Below are 23,298 nucleotides of genomic sequence, written 5' to 3' on the forward strand. Positions count from 1 at the left end.
CCAGCTTGGAAGCTTATGCCACATTTTCCTGAAATTATATTTCCTCTGGAAATTAGAAACAAAACAAAACAACGACAAAAAAAGGCAGTTATTACTCCAGGACCTGCCAAGCTAAGCCAGGCCCCCCCTCCTCCCTGTGCCCCTCTGCAAACACTGTTTATATTGCGATGTTATGCATGCTTTACTTCTTGATTACAGTGGATCAGATGAGCTGATTTGCTGGGTAGATTCTGATTGTCTGAGAACATAATGGAGTATTTATACTGAGCAATTAGTGCAAACTGCTCTGGGATCCTTCTGTCAAACATTTCAATAGCTGTGATTACTCATGGCTTTTGGGGGTTTGGGTCGAGTTGGCCACCAGCGGTGTCCAAGTTGCCTCTTTAAAAAGAATATTAAAGTCTTATAAGAGTTGTGGGGGCTTTGGTAGGTTGTGGTTTGTTTTGTTTTTTTTTTTTTTGTTTTGTTTTGTTTTGTTTTTGTTTTGTTTTTAAAAATATTTAATTATCTGAATGTTTCCCATCCTTTCTGGAATTAATATCCCAAAAGGGTTAAACTACTACAGGGGCTGGTGGGTTCATTTCTAGCCCCAGAGATGGTCTCAGTGGTGTTGTCTGACTAGTGATGACTGAGGATGTCCGCAGGGTGAGCAAGGGACTCAGTGGAAGGATCTCAGGTTTTGACCAGGAGAGGAAACACCTCTCTGAGGGAGAGAAGTTGGCCCTGGCGTGTGCTGGGGAAGATGCTTGGTCTGTTTATTTGCAGAAATTGCTGCACCCACCAACTTCATCTGTGCAGCTTTCCCAGCTAAGGTGCTGACAACGGAAGCCACATCTACCACAATCGTTGAGGAGAACTGGATGCCCCCAGGCAGTACTGCGGACATTTCGTTTTGTGCTCATCGTGTTGAGAGGGGTCTTGTGTCCAGGGCTGGCATACAGACCACATTGCCGGTTTTCTGGTGTTCCTGGATTGTCCAGAGATGGTTACTCAACTGTTACAACTAAGCACCTTAACTCATTCAGGAAGGGTTTTGCAAAGCCAGGTTGAAGCTGCTACATCTGGATAAGGGCTTCTCTGCTCATCCTGCTTGCCTGAGGAGCACATTGTTCTGTCTTGTGCCAACAGGCCAGAGCTGTATTGGGTCAGCTGAGAAAGAAATATAGCAGGAAATAAAGACCATTCTCACTGGAGAGCATGAAAGATAAGAGAAATGTGTAATGCAAGTTGTATTTCCCTGGGAGGGGGAACCACAGAGCACTTGTCACATGAGGCGTGTCCTGTACAGAGCTAGCCCCTCTGCCCACACCCTGGGGCTAAGTTTGCAGCCAGCTGCCTATGAGCGAAAAGTCACTACAGCTCTTGAGCGTGTCTTGATGGAGGTGGTTAAAAACATGTGGGCTGTAAGCGTGGGAGGCTGCAGGGCTTTGCAGGAGTGGTGCTACTGCGAGGACAAGTGGCAGCTCTGTCAGGCACCCACTCCACCTTTGCAGTCATTGCAATGCAGGACACCCATGGCTCCAACTCTGCAGCGAACACGCTGCCCGTCAGCTCGGCAGAGTTGTCCCCTGAGCTGGGAGCTGTGGAGAGCCCCGCTGCCTGAACCAAGGGGCATCTCGATGTTAAGTGACTCTCATCGTCACATTTACCCTGACTGTGGTGGGCAGAGCAGGGACACAGAGCCCTGGGCTACGGATCCCCGGTGCGTGGACCCCAGATGCTGAAGATGCTCTCGGCCTGGTGCCGCAGGTGACGCTGACCTGCTCCCGAAGGAGGTCTGGGTTCCCCTGGGGCTCGGCCTTCGAGACATCCTTGCAGCAGCCGCTGCTTGGGGAGCGTGTCCTGTCGTTGCCCACGGCCGCGCTGTCTCCCGTGGGCTGCTCCTCCCGCCGCCTTCGCGCACACGGTGGCGCCAGCGCCAGCCGTTTGCAGGAGCCGCACCGGCACCGGCACCGCCCGCGGGGACAGCCGGGCTGGAGCGACCCTCCGGGTGCAAAAAGCACGGGGCCGAGCCAGGGAGGTGCTGGAGGGTCCAAAGCTTTCCTCCTCCCCTTAGGGCTGGACCTACCTGGGGAAAAAAAAAAAAAAAAAAAAAAAAGGCACATTTGCTGTCTATCCATTTAAACACTGCTGGTGAATTAACAAGTAAAATGCAACAGACGTAGGAAGGCAGAATGAACTGGGAATTGTCGGAGGACGACTGAAGAGCTGGGTTTTTTCCCCTGTTTCTGTCACTACTTTCTTGGGCTACCTTCAGCAAGTCATGTAAAGTTGGTTTCTCAGTTATGAGATGTGCAGTCAGGGCTGGTTTCACAAAACAAATCAGCATAAATTTTGTCAAAAGTATGGATATTTGAGAGCGATCTAAGCTCTTCATGTAAATTCAGGCTTTAAATCCACATTCAGATATGTAAAGAAATGCCTAGATTTTTTGGGAGAGCTACAAGTGCTGAAGAGCAACAAGGAGTGTAGAGCCGAAGGGCAGTTGCTCCCAAAACTTTCCACCTCCTTTGCTCCATGCCCTGTCTTCTAAGCAAATTACTGTTACTCCTTTCTGTGAAGAGCTGGACTCCCTCAGGTGCAAAATAAAGGATCCTCATAATAACCTCTGATTAGACACTGCCTCACCACTAATGAGCTCACATTCATGCCCCATCCTGACAGTGTTGTGCCTCTGCCGTGCCTATCTCTCTCCAAGAACCCTGTTCTTCCTCACTCTCAGACTTCCCTGAACTCGAACCTGATCCCACCCACCCAAAGCCAAGCTTTTTCAATGGAGGCATCACTGGTGAGCTTGTAGCCGTGGTCAGGGAGATGGAGGAGAAGTAATTCACCTCTTCCCAGGGGCACCTCTCCAGTAGGCACTCAGACATGCTTGTGTCTTGTTGGCAGCCCTGGAGAGAGCCCAGGCAGCCAGCTCAGTTGGGGGTTGTCCACGTTAGGTGACAGGTCTCTGCTGTTTGAATTGCTCCTGCAGGCAGCCTGAACCTGATCAGGGCTCTAGCAGCCCATTTCTCTGGAGCAGCACAGGCCATCCTGCCTCACTCAGCACACATGGGCTGGCAAAGAGCTTTAATGCACGACATATTGGGGGTGGGGGGGTGAATGGTGGCTTAACCTGGCCTTAGAATCCAGCCATGAAACACTAAAGGTCAGCACACCCTCTCCTATTCAGCTATGTCCAGAGACCCTAGGGCCTGTATCACCCCAAAAGTGTTGAGCTATTCAGAGAGCAGATTTAACCTTTAGCTGATATGTCAGTAAGTCCTGACAACACTGTGTCAAATATCACATCTGTCTTCCATGCCCAGCACCATATGTAGGAGAGCTGCTTTTGGGGCTGGCAACAGAGAAGGGCTGGAGCTGATGGGGGCTCTCTGGAGAGGACAGCAGCAAGCTGAGAGTGCAGGAGACTGGAGCTGCCAAGGGGAAGATTCTTGTGCAGCAGGGATGAGCCTTTGCAAAGGGGCACAGAGGAGGATGGGAAAACGGGAAGAGCTGCTTGGTACTCAGCGTATTAGCTAAGCTTCTATTCCTGGCACCACTGCAAACCCTGTGTGTGACCTGGTTGAGCAACCCCACCTTATATTCCCTGGGGTATGGAAGTGCCACATCGCATGGACTGGGCTGTCCCCATGCCTGTCACCCATGGCCCAAGCACTGGGAACAGCGCTGTGGTTGGGTGCAGGTGCTCAGCCCCAGGATGGCATCCTGAGCCCCATCTGCTCCCCTGCATCTGGCTACCAGCCCCTGGCAATGAGGACTGGTGGCAGTCCTGGTGGGGTGAAGGGATACTCTCAATTTGTTGAGGCTGCTCTTGTTTCACCCAAAAAAATCACACTATGTTGCTGGTGCCTGCCAGGTCCCTCCTAGGGACACGCTGGCCTGTCCAACCATAGCTGACAGGAGATAGAGAGCTCAAAGAAATGGAATGCCTGTACTCAGCAGAGGACATCCTCAGTAGTACCCACAGATGGAAAAGTGACAGCAGCAGTGTCATGGTCATGCATGCAGGCCAGCTAACCAGACAGCACACACATGCCCTGGCCAACCTGCACATGTATAGGTTGGAAACTACACATCTTGCAGTGCCTAATCCCCAGCCTGGACTATGGGGACATGGGGAGGAACTGAAAGGATTGCCCAGAATCATAAAATATCTTAGGCAGGAAGCCTCCTCTGGTGGTCTCTGATCCACACTCCTGCTCAAAACAGGTCAGGGCCTTGTCCAGTAGGGTTTTGAGTATCTCTAAGATTTCCTCACCCTTTTCCCATTTTTGACCATCCTCATGGGAAATGTTTTTCTTAATATCTAATTATAATTTCCCATGTTACAACCTTGTGCCCGTTACCTCTCATCCTTCCCCTGCAGAACTCCAAGAAGAGTTTGGCTCCATCCTCTCTACACCCTCCCAGTCAGTAGTTAAAGACAGCAATAAAATTCCTCCATTTCTCCTTTTCTTGTGAAGACTGATCAAACCTACTTGTATGAGCAGTGCATGGGACACAGGTGGAGCAGGAAGTATTGCAGCATGAGAGAGGGGTTGATAGGGATGCTGCAGTGGGAGTAATAAGGATGAAGGACACAAACCTGTAAGATTCCAGACATCAGTAGCCCCACGGCTCGAAGATCAGCTGGAGGAGCCATCCCCTGCTTCCCCAGGGTCCCAGGTCCCCACAGCACCACAGAGGGGTCAGGGTCTACCTCTGCTCTGTGCCCCATCTCCAGAAGCATTGGTGGCTGCTGTGTCCTTGTCCCAGGCCCCATGCACATCTCGCAGTGAAGCCAGGCAGCTGCTGAACAGCTCACTGCCTGCAATTCTGTTGCTCTGTCCTGGAAAGCCAGCAAAGACCTGGGGCACAAGATAGACGATGAGGTTGTTGGGCTATTGCTGTCACAGAGGATTCGGGGGAAGAAAGAGCAATAAAAAGTCTAGCTGCTCCCAGATATGACCAGGCATCCTGGGAGGCTGCCCAGACATTCCTCACACTGTTTCCATTGAGGTGAATGGGATCAGGAGCTTTCTCATCTTGCAGAGACATTTTGAGCCATTGTCTGGAATTTAGCATCCCACTGGGAATCTGGGGGTCCCACGTCACCCATGATCTCCTCTGAACTACCCTCTGGGATCAGGTGCCACACAGACCCGTGATAGGGATCCTCAGGAGGCAGGGATGCTCTGACATGAAGCTGGGCAGACACCGCCTTGGTCACACAGTGTTGCATCCAGTGTAGGGAAAGAGTGGGTGGAAGATGCCTCTTTCTTGATATTTGCATTTTTTAAGCACCCACAAAACTCTGGGTGGGTGATGCAGTAGGGTTTGAAGGCTGAATACAGAGCTGCAGCTGAGGCCTGGAGCAAGACAAGCAGCAATGCTGAAGGCAGCTCCCCTCAGCCTGAAATCCTCCCTAACTCTCTGCCCCAGAGTCTGCTCCTCTGCAGTCCCCACCTTGGGAAAAGCAAGGACAGCACCCACCACAGCCCCTCTAAGATGGAAAGCACTCCAAGAGATGTCAGACATGCTGGGGCACCAGTAAGGACAAGACTGGTGGCTGATCCGTAGGAGCCTGAGCAGGCACTGCAGCTGTGGGGAGGGTTGTTGAGGTTGAGGGGATTTCTGGGCTTGCAGGGGGCTGACAAGAAGTCGGGATCTCTCGCAGGGATGACAGGGACCTCTGTGTGCCTTTGGGTATCAGGTGACAGTCACACACCCTGAGGAGACAGAGGGAGCAGTCAAAAATGCAGAGAGCCTAAAGTCCTTCCAAGAAGGCATCCCTGCTCTCCTGTCCTAGGTAATTTTGCAAAGATCAGTGAGTCACCATCCTGTGGCTGATGCTTGTCCAGCGCCAGGGTCCATCCACAGCATCTTCCTTATGCCATGGTCACCACAGGAGCCCCAACATCGCACCAGGACCCGTCCAAACACACCATGAAGGTACAGACTCACTCCAAAGAGCTCCCAGACCCCTCCACATCCTGAGCCGTGATAGAGCACAGGGTTTCCAAAGCCACCTCCAGGTCCAGGTGGCCAGACTGATGCACTAAGGGCTAGCTCTCTCCTTGATCTTCCTCCCCACTGGAAGACTAATGGGGAATGCCACTCCTGCCCCATACAGCCAGAAGTCCCCAGTCTTGCCCTCGGAAATGCCTGGCATGCCTGGGAGAATGGCAGCCAGGGGAAACATTTATGGGCTTGGGGTCCCAGATGTGGGAGGTAAGGCTGGTGAGAGGCATTAGAAGAGCTGGGCTCTGACACGTGCTTTGCAGTGGGTTCATGTGTTTATGTTACCATTTAACAGCTTTGAGGCACTTTTTTTTTTTATTTTTCACTCTTAAAATGTCAGGAATAATGTGAGTTTCCCACCTTCAGGGATTTGGTTTCCCCCAAAAGGACCCTACAAGATCAGCCACAGAGCCTGCTGACTATGTACAGGCACTCCACAAGGGCACAGGCATGGTCTGCCTCCTTATTGCATCCCTGCCAGCAGGATTTCAAGGGGACTTTAAGGTCAGGCTGCCTGGGTTCAACTCCAATTACCCAGAACCCCGATCACCACCTCAGGGTCTCCTGTGGCTGATGGTGCCTTTTTGCTGGCATGCCTGCAATGAAGATTCCAAAGGGGAGCATATCCCAGCATCCATGAATGCCGACACTTTGGGATACCCACGTAGGTTGGTCCAAACCAAGATCTGCCCAAGTCCCACGTATCAGGGACAGCGGCTGGTAATGAGCCCGACACTGACTCTGGCTGGTGTTTCCCCTCTGGAGAGGGAAGAGGAAAGCTGACCAGAAGCAGTGCAATTCCTGACCCTGTTCTCTCCAGCTTGTAATGAGGAGAAAACCGAACTGAGCAGATTTGGGATCAGACGCAGCTTGGGAGTGGCTTGTGAGAGAAACTGAAAAGCAACCTGGAAGAGCCACAGCTACTGAGCTTGTGCTTCCAAAAGGCCTTTTGTATCCCCTGGACATCATGTAACTGTCACCCCAGCCAACAGCTGAAATTTCTCACTCCCTTGGCTCACAGCAGTGCTCAGTGCTGCTGGTTTAGCAGAGGCCCTTCATCCCTACATTACTGTCATGAGCCTGATGCTGCAGATGCTGGATGGTGGTGTGTCTGGGCTTGAGGCTCAGGGAAAACCAGCAGGAACAAGCTGAAACCCCCAGCAAGCCAACAAAATAGCAGTGAGGGAGCTAGTGTCTGGGGCGGGGGGGGGGGCGGTTAGCAGTGCTCAGAGCAAAGCCAGAATTGCAGAATAGTGAGGTCAGTCCTAGAGCTGCCTGAAGAGCACATTTGTTGGGATGATTTTCCAAGCAATACCTCATTTCATTGAAAAGGAACAGCTTAATGAAATGGATCATTGTTCATGGGACTGTGAATGGGAGAAATGTAGTAACGAGTTGAACAAAAGAGATTATTTCCATGTTTTCACTTCATCGTGTCTTTTATAAAAAAAATTTTGATTTGCATACTTTCACCTGCTGGCATTACATTTACCCATAGGCGATTTAATATTCGCATTGCAGGATTCCAAAACTACCAAAGCAAAGCATCTTGATGTTTTTAAAACACAATATATTGATTTCTTTTGTTCTATACTAAATATTGACGTCGGCTCTTTCTTCTGCGTTCAAGGGAAAGGAAATGTTAAAGTCTGAAATTCCAGTGAGGTTCATGACAGCTCTTCCTATCTCCTCCTGCCTCATCATCTCTCAGCCTCCTGCTCTGCTCCCTTTTACCTCTTGACATCATGACCTAGAAACGCTTTGGGTCCAGAAGTGTTTTGCTTTACTTGGCTGCTGTTAACGCATTGTGATACTCTTGTGATTCATGGGGTGTTGTGATTTCTGGAGAGTGACTGGTCCATGAACAACGGTTGCAGATCCCAAATGCTTTCAGCTTCAACAGGTGATGCTGCGGGTGATGAGACGGAGGTCTGTGGCTTTAGCATCACGGGTCATGGCTGAGACCCTCTCAAGATTTCAGTTAGAAAGGAAAGATGCGTTCTTTGCAGGGCTGTTCAGAAGCAGCAGCAGGGTGTCTGGGGCACTGGATGTGAGCAGATGTCCACTTCTTGGTGGGGCACTGTCTGAGTAGGGCTGCAGCAGGTGACGCAGGATCTGCCCCATCCCAAAGCCGACAACTGGTGCCCAGGTCCCTCTGTGGGAGAGGAAGCAGCCCTACCTTTACTGCCCTTGCTTCACAGCTAGCAGCGTGTGCTGCGTTCCCTGGCAGGAGGGGAGCAGGTGCATGGCTGGGGAGTGCAGTGGGGAAGTCAGCACAGGAGAGTGGTTAGAGCAGATGTGCACAGGGATGGGGCTGTGCTCCGGGGTGGGCAGCCGCACGGGGCTGCCAGCAAGCCACCTCCCTCTTTCACGCCGCAGACTTCAATCGGGACAGCTTGGTTGCGACTGGAGACCAGTCCCTCGCCCTCCCCCTTTGCAGGATGCCCCCTGTCCTGGTCCCATCCAGCAGAGTGAGCTTGGTGGCAGCGGGCGTGCTGCGTCCACGCGCTCCCTTCCAGCGGGCACCGCTGTGCAGGGAGGTGGGTGGGAGGGAGCTGCTGCTCACCCACCACGTACTCTGGGAGTCAGCCCCAGTCAGGCTGCTCCTGGCTCGCGTCCCATCCCACGCTGACTCTCCACTATGCCTGAGAGCACTGGCCGCAGCAGAGCCCAGCTTTCTGCAACGCTGTGCACTTCCACTGCAACCGCCTTCCTCCATCCTCCCCCCTGTCCTCCCTGCCCACCCCCCAGGCTAAGTAATATGCCACAGCCTCCCCTCTCTCCCTCCCTTCCTTGAAGAATAAGCTCATAAATCTGCCTAGGGCAATGAAAACATTGAGCTCATGGCCCTTAGATCTGCGCGGGAGGAGCTCTAGCTGGCGATTAAAGGAGTTTAGGGTTTTCTTTGAAAAGCTCTTTGATTCTGGCAGAGGCTCTGGTGCCAAAAGGCAGCAATGGAGCTGCAAATGCCTTTCCCCCTCTGCACCTGCCTGGGTCAGGGAGCAGCAGGAGGGTGGAGGAGGGAAAGGGACGCACAGCACTTCCCAGCTCACTGCAGCAGGGACTGAAGGACCCCCATCACCCCCTCTGAGGGGGAGCACCCTCTGCTAATAGCAGGGAAGTTGGTGCTGCTGCCTTTGAGCCCAGACACTTCAGCTGGTGTGCCAAAATGCCTTCGTTGCTGTGGAATAAGCTGCTTTTCCAGGTCCTTCTTTGGAGGAGCTGGGCTGGGTTTTGGTGAGCCAGCTGCCCATGGGACAGATAGACACTCCTCCTCTTGGCTTCTCTGAGACAGCTCAGAAGTCATCTGACATGTCCAGGCTCCCTGAAATGGGAACAGGAGCCACCTTCATGCACCACAGGGAAATAGCTCTGGATGGGAAAAGGAGCACCAAGGGCAGCCCAGTTCTGAGCTCCTTGGGTGCCAGGGTAACAGGAGAGGGTTTGGGGAGCCAGAGAGGAGTTGGTTCCAGGACAGGGATCACCACAGCAGTGCTCTGAACAGCAGTGGGAACGGATAGGGGACCACTGTCAGGGCTGAGAGGAGCCCGAGGTCTTGGCGAAGGAGTTGAGTTTGATAGGAGCCAAAGAGAGATCTGAAACAGCCTTCACGAAGAGCAGGACCAAGCACAAGCATCTAGTGTTGCAGCCAAGTCAAAACAGAGCCAGGCTCCAGCCCAAGTGGAAGCAGGAGCTGTGCCAGTGGTGGGGAACAAGGGGAGGACACAGTGAAGCCCAGGTGGTACCTCAAGTCTTGCAGGGATGCAAGGATCCAGGAAGGGGTAATGCAAAACCTTTTCCAGATCCACCAGCACAGGCTTTGCTGACAGTGATGGATCAGGACAGCTCTCCAGTCTCCTCCCTTCTATGGGATGATAGAGGAGTCTCTCAAGGTATCAGCAGCTCTCTGTCTCCATTTGTCTTGTTTTCAGTCCTTCCCATACTTGTTTAAACTTCTTTGAAGGATTTGAAAATAAAAAGCAGCCCCCATGGGAGTGGAGCAAGTCAGACACACCTGGAAGGGTAGGACCTGCTCAAGGGACCCGTTGTCTCTTCTTGTGAGCAGCCACAGGCCCCACTACAAAGAGACCCCGGGGAGACAACATAGTTTCCAGCACTGAACATCCCCATGGGGCACCAATTAGTAACATTCCCCTTTATTCAAAGAGCAGGTGGAGCCCAAGTACCCCGCATTGTCCCATCAGGGCTGTGCATGCCAAAGAGGGAACCACAGGAGTAAAAGGGGAGTGGAAACTGCTCTCCTCTGCAGAGCAAGGGGTGGGAGAGCCGGGTGGGTGCACACACGAGGGCAGGGAGGGCTGATGAGAGGATGCCAAACATGTGGAAAGGTTTGGTAACGTGACACTGAGCCCTGCAGACCACCAGCCCCTGGGACATTCCCCCTTCCCAGTGCCACCTCTCAGTGCCGGCAGTGTCTCATGCACAGAGCAATGAGTTGAGCCAAGGCCGCAGTGGCTGCTGGCAGTGTGACCATGTGGCCAAGCACCAGAGATCTTGGGGACCCGCAGGATCTGAAGACACAAGTCACCTTCTCAAGGAGGTTATCTGGTGTAGGGATGACTTTGGGTTTGATTGCATCTTGCAGCTTCAAGAGAATTCCCAATTTGGGGCATTTCTTAACCTTAGTAAAGCAAATTCTCATCTTTGTATTCATGAAATCAGAACAAAAAATATTTGCACTTTTAGACAGAAGTTAATCTTCTGTCTTTCCCAGAGAACATGAGAAGAAATTCTGGTTGCAGGGAACAATCTCTGAAATTTTGCTTTACCCCTGTTTCTGCAGCTGCACACCTGGCAGTATCACCACTGGTTTCCCAGTACCTGGGCGCTGAGAAAGGCAATAGCTGTGTGAGCATTTTGTTGCCTTCCCAGGCAGCACTCTGAGTCAGCCTGACTATGGACACGAAAACAGTGCTTCTGCTGCTGCTCAGTCAGCATTTCCCAAGGAAAGAATAAGGTGCAGAGTCATGTAGCTGCACTGTAAGAATTTCTCTCTGTACATAGGGCCATTGGAGTTATCAGATATTGTCCCAAGCTGTTGTGCCAGATATTGTCCCAAGGCTTTGTCCCAAGACTGGGAGGTCGCCTACCTGAGCAGTGTGTGCCCCAGGTACCTAAGGACAGAGACATACCTTTAGGGTCAGGTGTGTTGTATTTGTAGAACCAAAGTTATCACAATGAAGACAGGACCGTATTATAGGTTCAGGTAAGACTTTTATTGTTGCACTAATTTCCTGTGGCAGTGAGTTCCACAGATTAATGAGGTGCCTGTTGCAAAGAGAGGTTTTACATGTGCTCTGGCAACAGCATGCAGGGCTTTACAGAGCACAGAGGCTGCCTTGCTACATATGCTGTCTTTCAATTCTCTTCAGCTCAGGGCCAAAACAGCAGGTTCTTGTGCTGCAGGTTGTGTTTGCAGCTGCAGTCCTGCACAGGGAAGTTCCTGTTGGTTAAAGTATTGTTGTTGCTTTCATGTGGTGTAAGACAGCGCAAGATTTATTAGTGACAAAAGCATGAATGTTGGAAGCCTTGATTTATTGAAGAAGGGGGAGAGGAAACATGTTGCAGCCCATTCTGGTTAGTGTGGTGTGTCTGAGATGAGCTAGCGCACGCTGTGAACACTGCCCTGCTCCTCCACACGGTGCTCTGGCTCAGCTGGTGATACCATGAAGCAGACCCACTCCTTTTGCAGGGGACGACTTTGCACTGGCCATCTTGCACATGCTCTGAGGAAACGGCTTCTCCTAGATGGAAGGACTCAAAGACTCAGATTTGGGGGAACAGGCAGGTGCCCCATGAGCTTTGGCTCCCTTGTATGGTGAAGGTGAGCAATACAGAGGGCTGGAGTGCAGCATGAGAAACCTGACTGTTTTCTAGCTCTTTCCCACCCTTATGGCTTACCCCAAACAAGTTCTCTCCTTTTCCTGTACCTCAGTCTCCCTATCTTTAAAACACTACTAATAAACCCTTCACTAATGCACTTTGAGATCAACTGATTAAAACAGTGCTGTAGAAGAGTTGGAGACTCTCGGCACTTTTCAGCCACATCTCTGGACCTCTTGAGCTAAAACACCTTTTAAAAGTTTATTTAAAAATTCTTGAGCTTTACATTTGTTCAGCCACAACATAGCTATAGTAAACTCTCAGATTTGTAGCCTGCTTTTCATGTCCACTGACCTCATCACTCCTTGCTTACAAATGCAGCTACAAAGCAGTGCACCTACTGCAATACTCCTCTGGAGTTGCATCCAGCAGCTGTTTAAAATCTCGTGGGCAGCACTGCTGAACTCCATAGAGGAAGTGAACCCAGCTGGTAAACTGCAGCTTGGCCAAAGCTTCTGTAATCTGTTCTCTGTAGGAAGCTACCTTGCTTTTAGCATACTTCTTCCTGTACGAATGGGGATACGTAACAGCTATTTCATCTCTTTGGCTAAATGAAAAAAGGAGGGGAAAGTCTGGCTCTGGTTAAACAGATTTTTTTTCAGGTTTCCCATGAAATTAAAACTAAACCAAAACAAAACATGTTTTCTCTGGGTATCCCTGAAACATTTTGCTTTGACCCAAAAAAAGAATACTTAGTTTCATTTTTGAGTTTCTTGAAAAATCTTCAAACCCTTTAAAAAAAAAAAATCTTACAATGAAACATGTCACCATTTCCCTTCCCTTCTTTTTTCAGTGGAGCATAATTTTTCTGTGAATTTACTTTTGACCAAAATGCTGTGGTTTCTGCCCAGAAAGTCACCCAGGTGAGCTTGTGCCATCACTTGTTTTTCCTTTCAACACTGTTTCCGTCTTTTCACCTCCCACTATACAGACACATGGGTCTCATGGGAGCATCATCCTCATCGCAGGCCTGCGCTGACTTTCCAGGGAGACCAGAGAGTGGCTGGAACACGGGAGGAAAGAATCCACGAAGGCTCTTTTCAGCTTCAGAGAGCTGCTCTGGCTCTTCTGACTATCTCTGGCTACTGCCTAGGCACCTTCGAAACACCTTTGAAACGTCTCCATCATGTTGGGCACTGTGACTGGGCTGGAGGGGAAATCCACATTCCCTTTGAAGTCTGGATACTTGAGCAGTCTCAGAATTATAGGGCTGTAATATGTAGGAATGTGTGGGGCTGTAATTGTGACTTAGATCCTTGGATGAAAGATGCTATGTACATACAAAAGGTATTATTATTATTATTGCTATTTTTACTACTATTATTATTACTATTATTATTATTATAGGACTGCAATATGTGGATAGGAGATGAAAGTAGCACCAAAAGATCCTGAAATATGGGATGTGTCTAAAGGAAATTTCAGTTTGGAATTAGGTTTTGTCTACATGGGGGAAGCAGAGCCGGCTGGCTCCCCTGCACTGACAGCTCTGGGGCTTTTATGGAACAAGTCCTGCATGCAGGCGTGATTCCCAAATCCAGGTCGCTCTGACTCTCAGAAGGATGTCTCTAGGAGGAGCTATTCCAGAGCAGGTTTTGCAGAAAAAATGACATCAGACATTTTCACCATCGTTTCTGAGACACTCTAATTGCTGCCAGGAAGACCGTAACCATCACAAAATAAGTCCCTGGTGCTTGAGCTGTCCGATATGAGAAGTACAGGAACTGGTGATTCGTAGCAGGGCTGGGGTGGAAACTGGAGCAAACTCCTGGTGTCGCTGAGCGGCAGAGAGAGCTCGTGTGCATGTTGATCCTCCTGTACCCCAGCAGAGACAGGGCCAGACTCAGCATCCTGAGCTCATCATCCTCTTTCCAGCCATCAATTACATCTCTCCCTGAGCAGCCTGGGAACAGAGCACAAAGGAAGACAGGGATCGGCTTTGATCCTTCATAGGACCTGTGGCTCTGCACAGCCTTTGCCATCAGCCTCAAGTTGCTTCTCCTGCCCTGTTCTGCACTCACATCTCATTAACAAGGGAGGACTTAAGTGAAGCCAGACACTGAAGTGGGACTCCCCGTGACAGCACCCATGGTGATTTTCTCTTGTGTCACAGGCTCTGCAAGGCATCAGGTTTCACCCTTGTGTGCAGCTCCAGCTACCTCTCCTGAAGAAGGTGGGGGGAGGATTTAATCTGCTCTGATTTCCATCAGCTTTGAAAGTCCAAGCAAAATCAGCTTGAGTTTTTCCACTGACTTCAAAGAGTTTGGGAAAAGGTCCTAGCTCTCCCTCTTCAGGGACTATCACCTATGAGAATGCACTTAGCTGGTCTTGCTGAAGAGCTAAACCAGAGGCACAGGAGGCAGGTGGAAGTGGGAAGGATTGTTTTGTTAGAACTGGACCCCACTCCTGAAGGAGACTTTCTCCTTTTCTGAGTAGCCATGTTGGCTCTGGCTGGCACAGGCTAGATCTGATGTGGCACTGAAATCTAGCTGATGAGCTCCAGCAGGAACCAAACCTACCCTGTTGGACCTGGTCCCTGGAGCAAGCCAGGGAGCAGATGAATTGACTGATCTGATGCACCCAGAGACTCCTTTCAGGCATCCAGGCCTCCATTATTCTGCAGTGTTGCATGAACCTGTAGGCAGCTTCATGCTTTAGCCTGGAAGATCTTTCATTTTAACTATGACTTTGAGATGGGATGATGAATAATTCTATCTGCTAGGCTGGTGTTCACACAGGCTCTTTCACAGTCTCTGTGAGCCTCTCTGTTGATGTTTCTGTGGCAGCACTTCAGTGCCCAGCACAGTGTGCAGCAGGGACGGACTCTTCCTATAAGGGTGTGGAACAACTGCCAGAGATGATTGTGAAGGAAATAGCTGCATGCTGGCAGCCCTCTGGGGTGCCACCAGCTACAGCACTTTTGCAAAGGAGCTTCCTTCTCACCTGATGCTGTTTCTGGCAGGTACAAAAAGGGACAATTCAACACCTTTGCAAGGAAGGGTTCACAAAGTCTTAGTGTTATAACTATGCCTGGTGGTCTTGGAGGGAGCAGAGGAGGATCTGGAGTGCCAGCCAGAGCCACTCAGACTCCAGAATCATCTTGAGAGCCTTATAAAAAACATCTTTCTTAAGAGATGTCCAGAAGCTTGTGCTAGGTGCTATATTCACATCAAACCAGACCTCACCTGCAAAACAGATGCTGCTTGCAGAGCAGAGCCTTGACACAGGGACTTGGGCACAACCATGTAGCTGCGCATTGTCAAGTAAAACTCTCCAGTCTCCATCCATGAACTACTAGAGGTGCCCCTGGAGCAAGGGATCATACCAGGCATCTGAATATCCAGACATAAAACCATTTATCCTGATGAGATGTGTGCCAAAAATCTTTGAAAGGGCTGTAAACCACAGACATGTATCTAGTGAGTGGCCTGAGCCCCAGTCTGGCAAACAAGAGGAAACCTGGGGACCATTCTGTGTATCCCTGGGAAGGTCTCATGCCACTCTGTGCATGCCAGGCTCTGAAACTCAAATTTCCCCATTTCGTCGGCTGTTGTGCTCCTTCTTCATCCACTTCTCTTCCTGTCAGTTTGCCCTGTGGCCAAAGCATTCTGACCAAGACATCCCATGCCCATTGGCTTCCTGGGAATTTTTGTATTCTTCTGGACAACTATTGCCCCTGCCTTGTTACTCCATGTGCCTTGTGAAATCAGGCATGCAGAAGCAGGAGCGGGGCCTCCACCTGAACCACATGGGCCACAGAGCAAAGTCTGGCTCACATTGGGTGTGATGAGTCAGGTCCATCCACAGCAGTCTGTTCGTTGCTAAACTCCCATAAGCGACGTCTGGCTCCTCCGCAGGAGGGTTCAGCTCCCCAGCCCTGCCCTGCTCTTTCCCAATTGCACTGATAAGTGGAGTTTTTCCCCCCAGCAGAGTCGGGAGCTATGGTGACTCACCACCACTTCAGTGTGAACCATGCAGCCAGGCACTCCAGCAGCAATGTGTGCTGGAGACAGGAAGACTCTCGTTACCCCCTTGACAGCAGAAGAAAGGCTTTTCTTGGTGCACAGGGACCACCCACCAGAGTCATGCTCTAATGTCTTGTGGCTTCTTGGTGACACCACCGAGTCTGCTGCAGTTAATGGAAACCCGCTAGTTACTCCGGGTGGCAGAGATGGCTCTGAGATGAGCCAACTCCTGGTATCTCTGAAACATAGCCTGTCCCCCCAGAGGAGCTCCCAAACCCCTGCCAGACCATTGCTGGTCTTGGGCGGAGAGCACCTCAGACCAAATCCCTGTAGACAATTCATTGCCCTTAGAAGGTGGTGAGCATGGTGAGAACCACAGCTGGTATTCATCTCTTACCTTGGGCTGTGAGTTTCAGCCAAGAAGCCAAGCTGCTACAAACAGCATACAGAAGCTCTCCTCCTCTGCTGTCATAAATGCTAGGAGACTCTTTGTCTATAAATCACACACAGTCTTGGGAGGCAGGGCTTGAATGCTTACTAGCCACAGAGATCCAAGCTTTTTTGGCAGGGTCAGGATGCTGGCAGGATCAGTAGTTCCCCGGGAAAGGGTTCAGAAATTAGTGGATTTTTATCATTCACTCTAGCGCTGGTACCACAGGGGAAGTCTGCCCACACAGGCTGCATCAGCAGAAGGAAAGGGCGACGGGATCCTGTCTGCCATGTGTCCTCATAACCAAGATAGATCTCTTGGGTTGGAACCTCAGTTTCTGCTGGCTGAGATTTCATGGCTGCTGTCTTCAAAGTTTCCTCATGAAATGGCCAGAAGTCCAAAAGGCATTTTTCAAAAGCTTTCAGCCATAATGTTTCATTTTGGGAAGTCTTTGGTCTGAACACAGATAATTTTCATCCAAAAATGGCTGAAAACCACCAGCAATTTTCAATTCTGATAAAAATGTTATTCTCCACTTGACAGTGTCAACAACTCTTGTTTTTTGCTCATTGCACTTTCCTTCAAGAGGAAACAGATGTCTCCAGGCAGCAATCCCCTGAGATCCCAACAGTTTATCCATATCTCTCACCCAATACCATGCCTTTTCCAGGGACAATTTCTGTTACCTCCAGAGAGATGCAAAATGCTGCCTCTGGCCCAGAGGTCTGGTTTGTGTGTGGACGGGAACATTTGTTGAGCTCGCTGGCTGGTGGCCTGCTCCATAGTAAGATTCAGCTCAAAGAAGAAGGATAAACCACAACTCAGAATGGTGTTGGATATGGCTGGGAGAGGATAACAAATTAGGTGGGAAACTCAAGTGTTTCAGGGCAGTAATAGAGCCCACATCTATCTGAGAGCCTAGGAGCAGGAAATACTGCCTGATGAAGCAGATGGGGAGCAGAGACTCTCTCTCTGACTCTGTCCTGGGCTCTTTCTTTGCAGGAAGCCTAAGATTAGGGATTTAGCAGGCTGATAAGGTTGTCCCAAAAGGAAGGCAGATCACATTGGTTGAATGGTTCCTCAAGTGTTATTGTGCTACAGTGCAAGAAAAAGAAGAGATGGTATGGTCTGGGGCTTCTCAGAAGAGGCCATCAGAAAACAGTCTAATGAAATTCTCACTTTGGCTGCAGTGCTACCATCCCAGGAAAAGTGCAAGAGACTGGATGAGTTGCGATAAATGTAAGGACTGACTCTTCATTGCCTCAGAGAGCTTCCCTGCATGACAGTTTATGGGGGTGGATCCCAACCAGCAACTCAGTACCCACCCAGCCGCTCGCTCACTCCCCACAGTAGGATGGGGAAGAGAATCAGAAGGGCAAAAGTGAGAAACCTCATGGGTCAAGATAAAGACAGTTTAATAAGTAAAGTAAATCTTGGCATGAAAGCAAAGCAAAACAAGGAAATCACTCACTACTTCCTATTGGCAGGCAGGTGCTGAGCCATTTCCAGGAAAGCAGGGTTTCATCACACATAACAGTTACTTGGGAATACAAATGTCACAACCATGAATGTTGCCCCTTCCTCCTCCTTTCCCAGTAGCTTCTATTGCTGAGCATGATGTCATATGGTATGGGATACCTTTTTGATCAGATCAGATCAGCTGTCCTGGTTGTGTTCCCTCCCAACTTCTTGCATGCCCCGAGCCTACTCCTAGGACAGGCAGAGTGGGAAAAAGATGCTGTTCAAGCACTCTTCAGCAATAGCCAAGACACTAGTCTCTTATCAGCATAGTCACAGATCCAAAATACAGTACCCCATGGGCTGCTATGAAGAAAATTAACTCTAATCCAGCCAGAGCCAGTTCACAGTTCTACTGATTTGCCCGACTCCAGCATCTCCCTGCTTGTACTTCTCTTTCACAGGTTTTTGCAGGCTGTTGTTCAGGTCAAGGCTCTGTTCCCAGATACTGTTAGCACTGCATGACTTCATGGCCACAGCCAGATTAAAATCATCCTTTAGTTAATCCCATTGTTGGTCTTGATCTTCTAGGTTATGGTGGAGATAATTCTTGCTGTTGTGGGCAGGACTCTGCTAAATCTTGATAATCCAATTCTGATAAATCTATCCAATTTATTCACTTTATATCCAGTTATTTCCATAATGTTATTCATCAGTTATGTGACCTCCTCTCTGACCATGTTAGAGCCTCCCACTTTTTGGAGGCTGGAAGACAATATTTATATCCTGTAGCTCCAGTCCCTCAGTCTTTCCCACAGTCCCACATAACTCGTTACAGCACAAACTTTCTAGGGCAGGGCCCATCTGTACCATGATTCTTCTGAAGGTCCAGATAATAATTAATGGCTAGTTATCACATTCTTCTGCCTGGTAGATGTGAAGGAATGTCTGGGAAGTTTTGTGTCTGAAGTCAGACTTGGTGATATCAGAAGGTTTCAAAGGTGCCTTGGGTGGTCCTAGCTGCTCCTGTTCTCTGCTACAGTTTGAACTTTTACCAGATGCACCAGGTTCAGACCTAGAAGTGCTTTTTGTTAACCTCTGACTTCAAGTTATCTTGGCAGAGAGGTGGTGATCTGTCCTAGCTGCAGGACTGCAAATCCTCTTAGCACGTGAGGGAGTCCTATGACTGTGCTGGAGGACCTTTTCTACCCTGTCACCCGTTATTTCTCTCACAGTCCTGCTTGTTTCAAAGTTCACCATTCCTTCTTGTCTAGACCAGGTCTTGGATAAGCCACAGAAATCCAGGGCTGGGATCACTGGTCTCCATAGCCTGAAGTGGAGGTCCAGGTTGCTTTGTTGTGAAATTAAGACCTTCAGGAGAGAGAACACTAGTAGATATGCCCAAGCCATGCATCATCAAGCAGACCTGAGAGGAGACCTGGCTTTGCCCTGAAGTAGCACTGGCATTCCTGTGTTAGGCACTGGAGGTGCCCCAAAGCTCAAGCAGATACAGACTGCAAATTTTCAGAGCAGCTGTGTCATAGCTGGGCCCGATGGAGGATCAGACCATGACAGTCATATTTGGCAGGTCACCTTGAGAAACACAAGCTGTCTGTCAGAAGCCCTTCCCCAGAGGAGAATAAGAGCTTGTCAAAGGTCCTGCACTGTAGAGCTGTTAGAGATGCCAGGCACATTCACTGCCCACTCAGAGTACGGAGACCAGGGAAGCCAACTGCTCATCATCCTCCTCAAACACAGATTCCAAGCTGTTGGAAGAGGAAACGCTGTGAAGGTCAGGGCTAAGTGATGGACACAGCAATCTTTACCCAGAGAGGCAACTGTGGCCAATGTAGCAGGAGGAGAGAAGGCGCAGGGAACATGAGAATGCCCTCCCTCTTCGTCTCAGCCAGCTGGGTGGTACCTGCAGTGGTGGAGGTGCTGCGTATCTGGCATTTAACCTTCCTTTGGCCAGGTGCTACCTGGGACTTCCCCACTTTGCATACAGCAGGTGTGAACAGAGCTCTGTTTGCCCTGTGGACTTTGGAGTGATGGAGCTGGTGAAGATGTAGCCTCTTTAGCCTGGAGCTTGCCATGGTCCCTGCACCTCCCCTTTGCTGACCTCCTCCATGCCAGGGAAAGTGTTTCACTGTGCACAATGATTTCCTTAAAAGGTGCCCACCACATGTTCCCTGAGAAAGGGCTGTTTTGTGCAGGTGGATCCTGGCAGCACCAGGCTCTCAGATATTGTCATCTTGGGACATTGCCGACTTTTAGTTGTTGCTCATGCTGGTGCAACTTGTCTGGACAGGACAGATGATACTTTGGTGCATGAGCAGAGGGAGTGCCACTGAGTCACACACAGGGCATCTGATTTCCAGACATGGCCCACGCACCTCACTGCCTTTCTCCCAGGAGACCAGGCCACAGGTACTGGGGTCATCCCTTCATTGATCGGTAGCAAATATGGGAGGGAGCAGGGCTGGCACTCAGGGCTTTCCACTGGAGCAGCATCCACTGCCAGCAGGCAAAGGTTCCCACACCCTGAAGCTGTCAGGGAGTTGGGAGCAAAACTGGCTGTCAGGGGGTCCTCTCTCCTTCATGTGAAGCAACATCCCGGACAGTTCCTTACTTGGAGCTGTGGGGAGGAGAGGGTGAACAGCAAGAGCAGCCTGATCCTGCAGTAGGGAGAGGCCTTGGCAGCTCTTCCCTGCTCAGAGCCCTTGCAAGTCCCCTCTTACTGGCTGTACTTGGTGGCAGTGTCCCTCAAGCACTGGGCAGGAGATGGCCAGGACTCTGGACACCCAGAGCAGATGCCTGTGGCATTATGCATACAAGGACACATTGCCACAGCCCCAGCAAGGAGGTTCCAGTCCCTTTATCAGGTCATGGTATGGATTAGGCACAGACCACCTCACACTGGGGTCTTGCTTTACTCCTCTGCTCTGCCCCCCCTTGCTGCCCCACACAGCTTGCCTTCTAGCAGGACCAGGGAAGGGACAGGGTGGGAACCCCATCTGCTGCTCAAGACACCAGCACTGAGGAGAGCTGAGTAAAATCAGTGCTGAGCACTCAGGCATTGGTCCAGCATATGAGAGCCAGAGGTGGGAGGTTTGCACAAGTTCTGATTATGATTTCCCAATCTGGGAGAGCACCAGGGAACATTGGCTTGCCCATAGAGCTTGGCCATTGCCAGGGTAAACCCCCACAGTTTAAAAACTCCTTGTAATTAATGAACCTTCCCATTAAGTGTTACAATGGAACAATTCATTATTACTGGTATGTGCAGGCTCTTCATTCCTCTGGTTCTTCTGCCCCCAACAAGAATGTGGAAACTTATCTAAATAGATGAACCCATCTCATCTGCATTGTCTTTGGTGATTTACTAATTCCGGGTACTTTTCTCCAACTCTTTGGCATTTACTTGCTTCTTAATCCTCCACATCCACCAGCTTCCAGGTACTGCAGCCAAGTGGATTTGTACTGGATCACATCTGTCAAAAAAAAAGTAAATTAGAAACACTGCTTGAGGGTCACTTCACTGTTCACACCACAGAAACCAGCAGGGATGTCAAAACACAATCTTTCAAACCAAGTGTGAGCAGTCAAACTGATTTCTGCTGTTGAAAGCTTCTGTTTTCCCCCCAGAATTCCCAGTGAATTAATGCTGTCTGTGAATTTCCTCAGTATAAATCGATTGTCTCTCTTGAACCCATCTGCAAGTAAGTTCTCAGAGTGGCACCACTGTGAATCTGGTGGGATGGGGGTAAGCACTGTCCCAGTGTCAGCACTTACAGACAGAGACGTGCAGACCTGGGTGAGCTGGTGGATGCCACAGTACTACAGGTCTGGAGTAGATCTTACCAGAAGGAAGGCAGAACAACAACTTGTGACCATAGCAGAGCACTGCGTCTCAGGAAAGCTTTCTTTCCTCTATCTGAAGGATCACCTATTAACAACATGCATCCAGTGGAAAGGAAATTCTACTTTCATGCCATTCTGCACCCATCCCTTATGGAGCTGGGACTTGCCTGTCTGGCTTGGTCTACAGTAAGGGAGGTGGAAGCCCTGGAAACCACAGATGTAGTGGGCTATTCCAGCACAGGGGATAAAGACCTGTCAACCATACTTTGGCAGCCTCAAGATTGGGTGGATCTGTTTTAGCACTGTGTTCCCATCTCATTCCCTGTCTTATCCAGATTTATCCTGGAGACAACAGAATGAGTCACTGCTGTGATTTCCTCAGTGGACCGTGATTGTGTCAGGGCTATTCCCAATATGTGATTTTTATCTGTGGGACTTATCTCTTTTGCTTATGTTACACTCATTCTGACTATAGAGCATGGCTCCCTGGTTAATACATGTGCTCAGGGCAGAAGGTGATCACCTCATGATTTTATTAAGTCTGTCTATGTGCAGGAGCTCATGCTCCCACAAAGGTGGCCTTGAACTTGTCCTCTGAAAGGCATGGCTAAGCACTGGCTTTGCTATTGGAGACTGGTCATGCAGGCAGCTGGCAGTTCCTCATTTCCAGCTGTTTTAGATGTCTCTAGTATGTTCATCTTTACAAGAAACTGAAAAGGGAAAAAAACCTACAAGAACCCATCTGATCCTCTCAGACTGAGCTGTGGGTCTCTGCTGCCAGGGCTCACAAGGGTTCAAGACTCTCCACTGAAGCAACCACAGAAACCAGAACAAAATGGAAACTGTATTTTTACCAGAAAAAAAATAAGGTCTATGGGATAGGAAAAGACTGGATTAGTGCTTGTCGTGGTTTGAGCCTGGTCAGCAGCCAACCACCCTGCAGCCACTCACCCACCCTCCCCCACACACCTGGGAATGGGGGAGGGAATTGGAGGGGTAAAGCAAGACTCACAGGTTGAGATAGAAACAGTTTAATAATCGTAATAAAATGAAAACAATTACATCAATAGAAAATATAAACAGGCAATGCACAATGCAGTTTCTCACCACCTGCTGACCAATACCCAGCCTGTTCTGGGCTAGTGATCCCAAAATACCAAGATCCTGCAATCGCAATCCTGGAAGCGAGAAAGAGCCCCGCTTCCCAACCACCCTTCCTCTATATAGTGAGCATGACATTACATGATCTGGAATATTTAATTGGCCAATTTGGGTCTGGTGCTCTGGCTGTGCTCCCTCCAAGCTTCTTGTGCACTGCACACTGGCAGGAAGCGGGGAGTTGGAGAGTCCTTGAAATCTCAGTGGCAGCTGAAAACATCAGTGTGCTATCAGCATTCTTCTCATACCACTCCCAATGCTGAATCTAAAACACAGCACTGTTCTAGTCACCAAAAAGGGACATTAACTCTATTCCATCCCAAACCAGGACAGAGAGGGATTCCCCAGGACGTGGAGCCTCCATAGAGACACTATACCTGTCTACTGTGGCATGGCCCAGATTGCTCAGTGTCTGCTGGATGGAAGATTTCCATAAGATTTCCAGTGGCTGCCCAGGAATTCTCCAATGTGGATAACTCCCACACCAAAGAAATGCTATCTATGAGTTTCCTCAGA

General features: G+C 49.8%; 1 protein-coding gene across 2 annotated transcripts in view; it reads left to right on the top strand.

Moving 5' to 3' along the window:
• LGR6 (leucine rich repeat containing G protein-coupled receptor 6) overlaps positions 1-23,298 on the top strand; it is a 146,355-nt gene that overhangs the window by 455 nt on the left and 122,602 nt on the right. The gene's annotated exons all lie outside the window — the stretch shown is intronic.

The sequence above is a fragment of the Tyto alba genome, unplaced genomic scaffold (genome assembly GCF_018691265.1).
Source record: "Tyto alba isolate M040663 unplaced genomic scaffold, T.alba_DEE_v4.0 Super-Scaffold_30, whole genome shotgun sequence".
NCBI classification, from domain to species: Eukaryota; Metazoa; Chordata; class Aves; order Strigiformes; family Tytonidae; genus Tyto; species Tyto alba.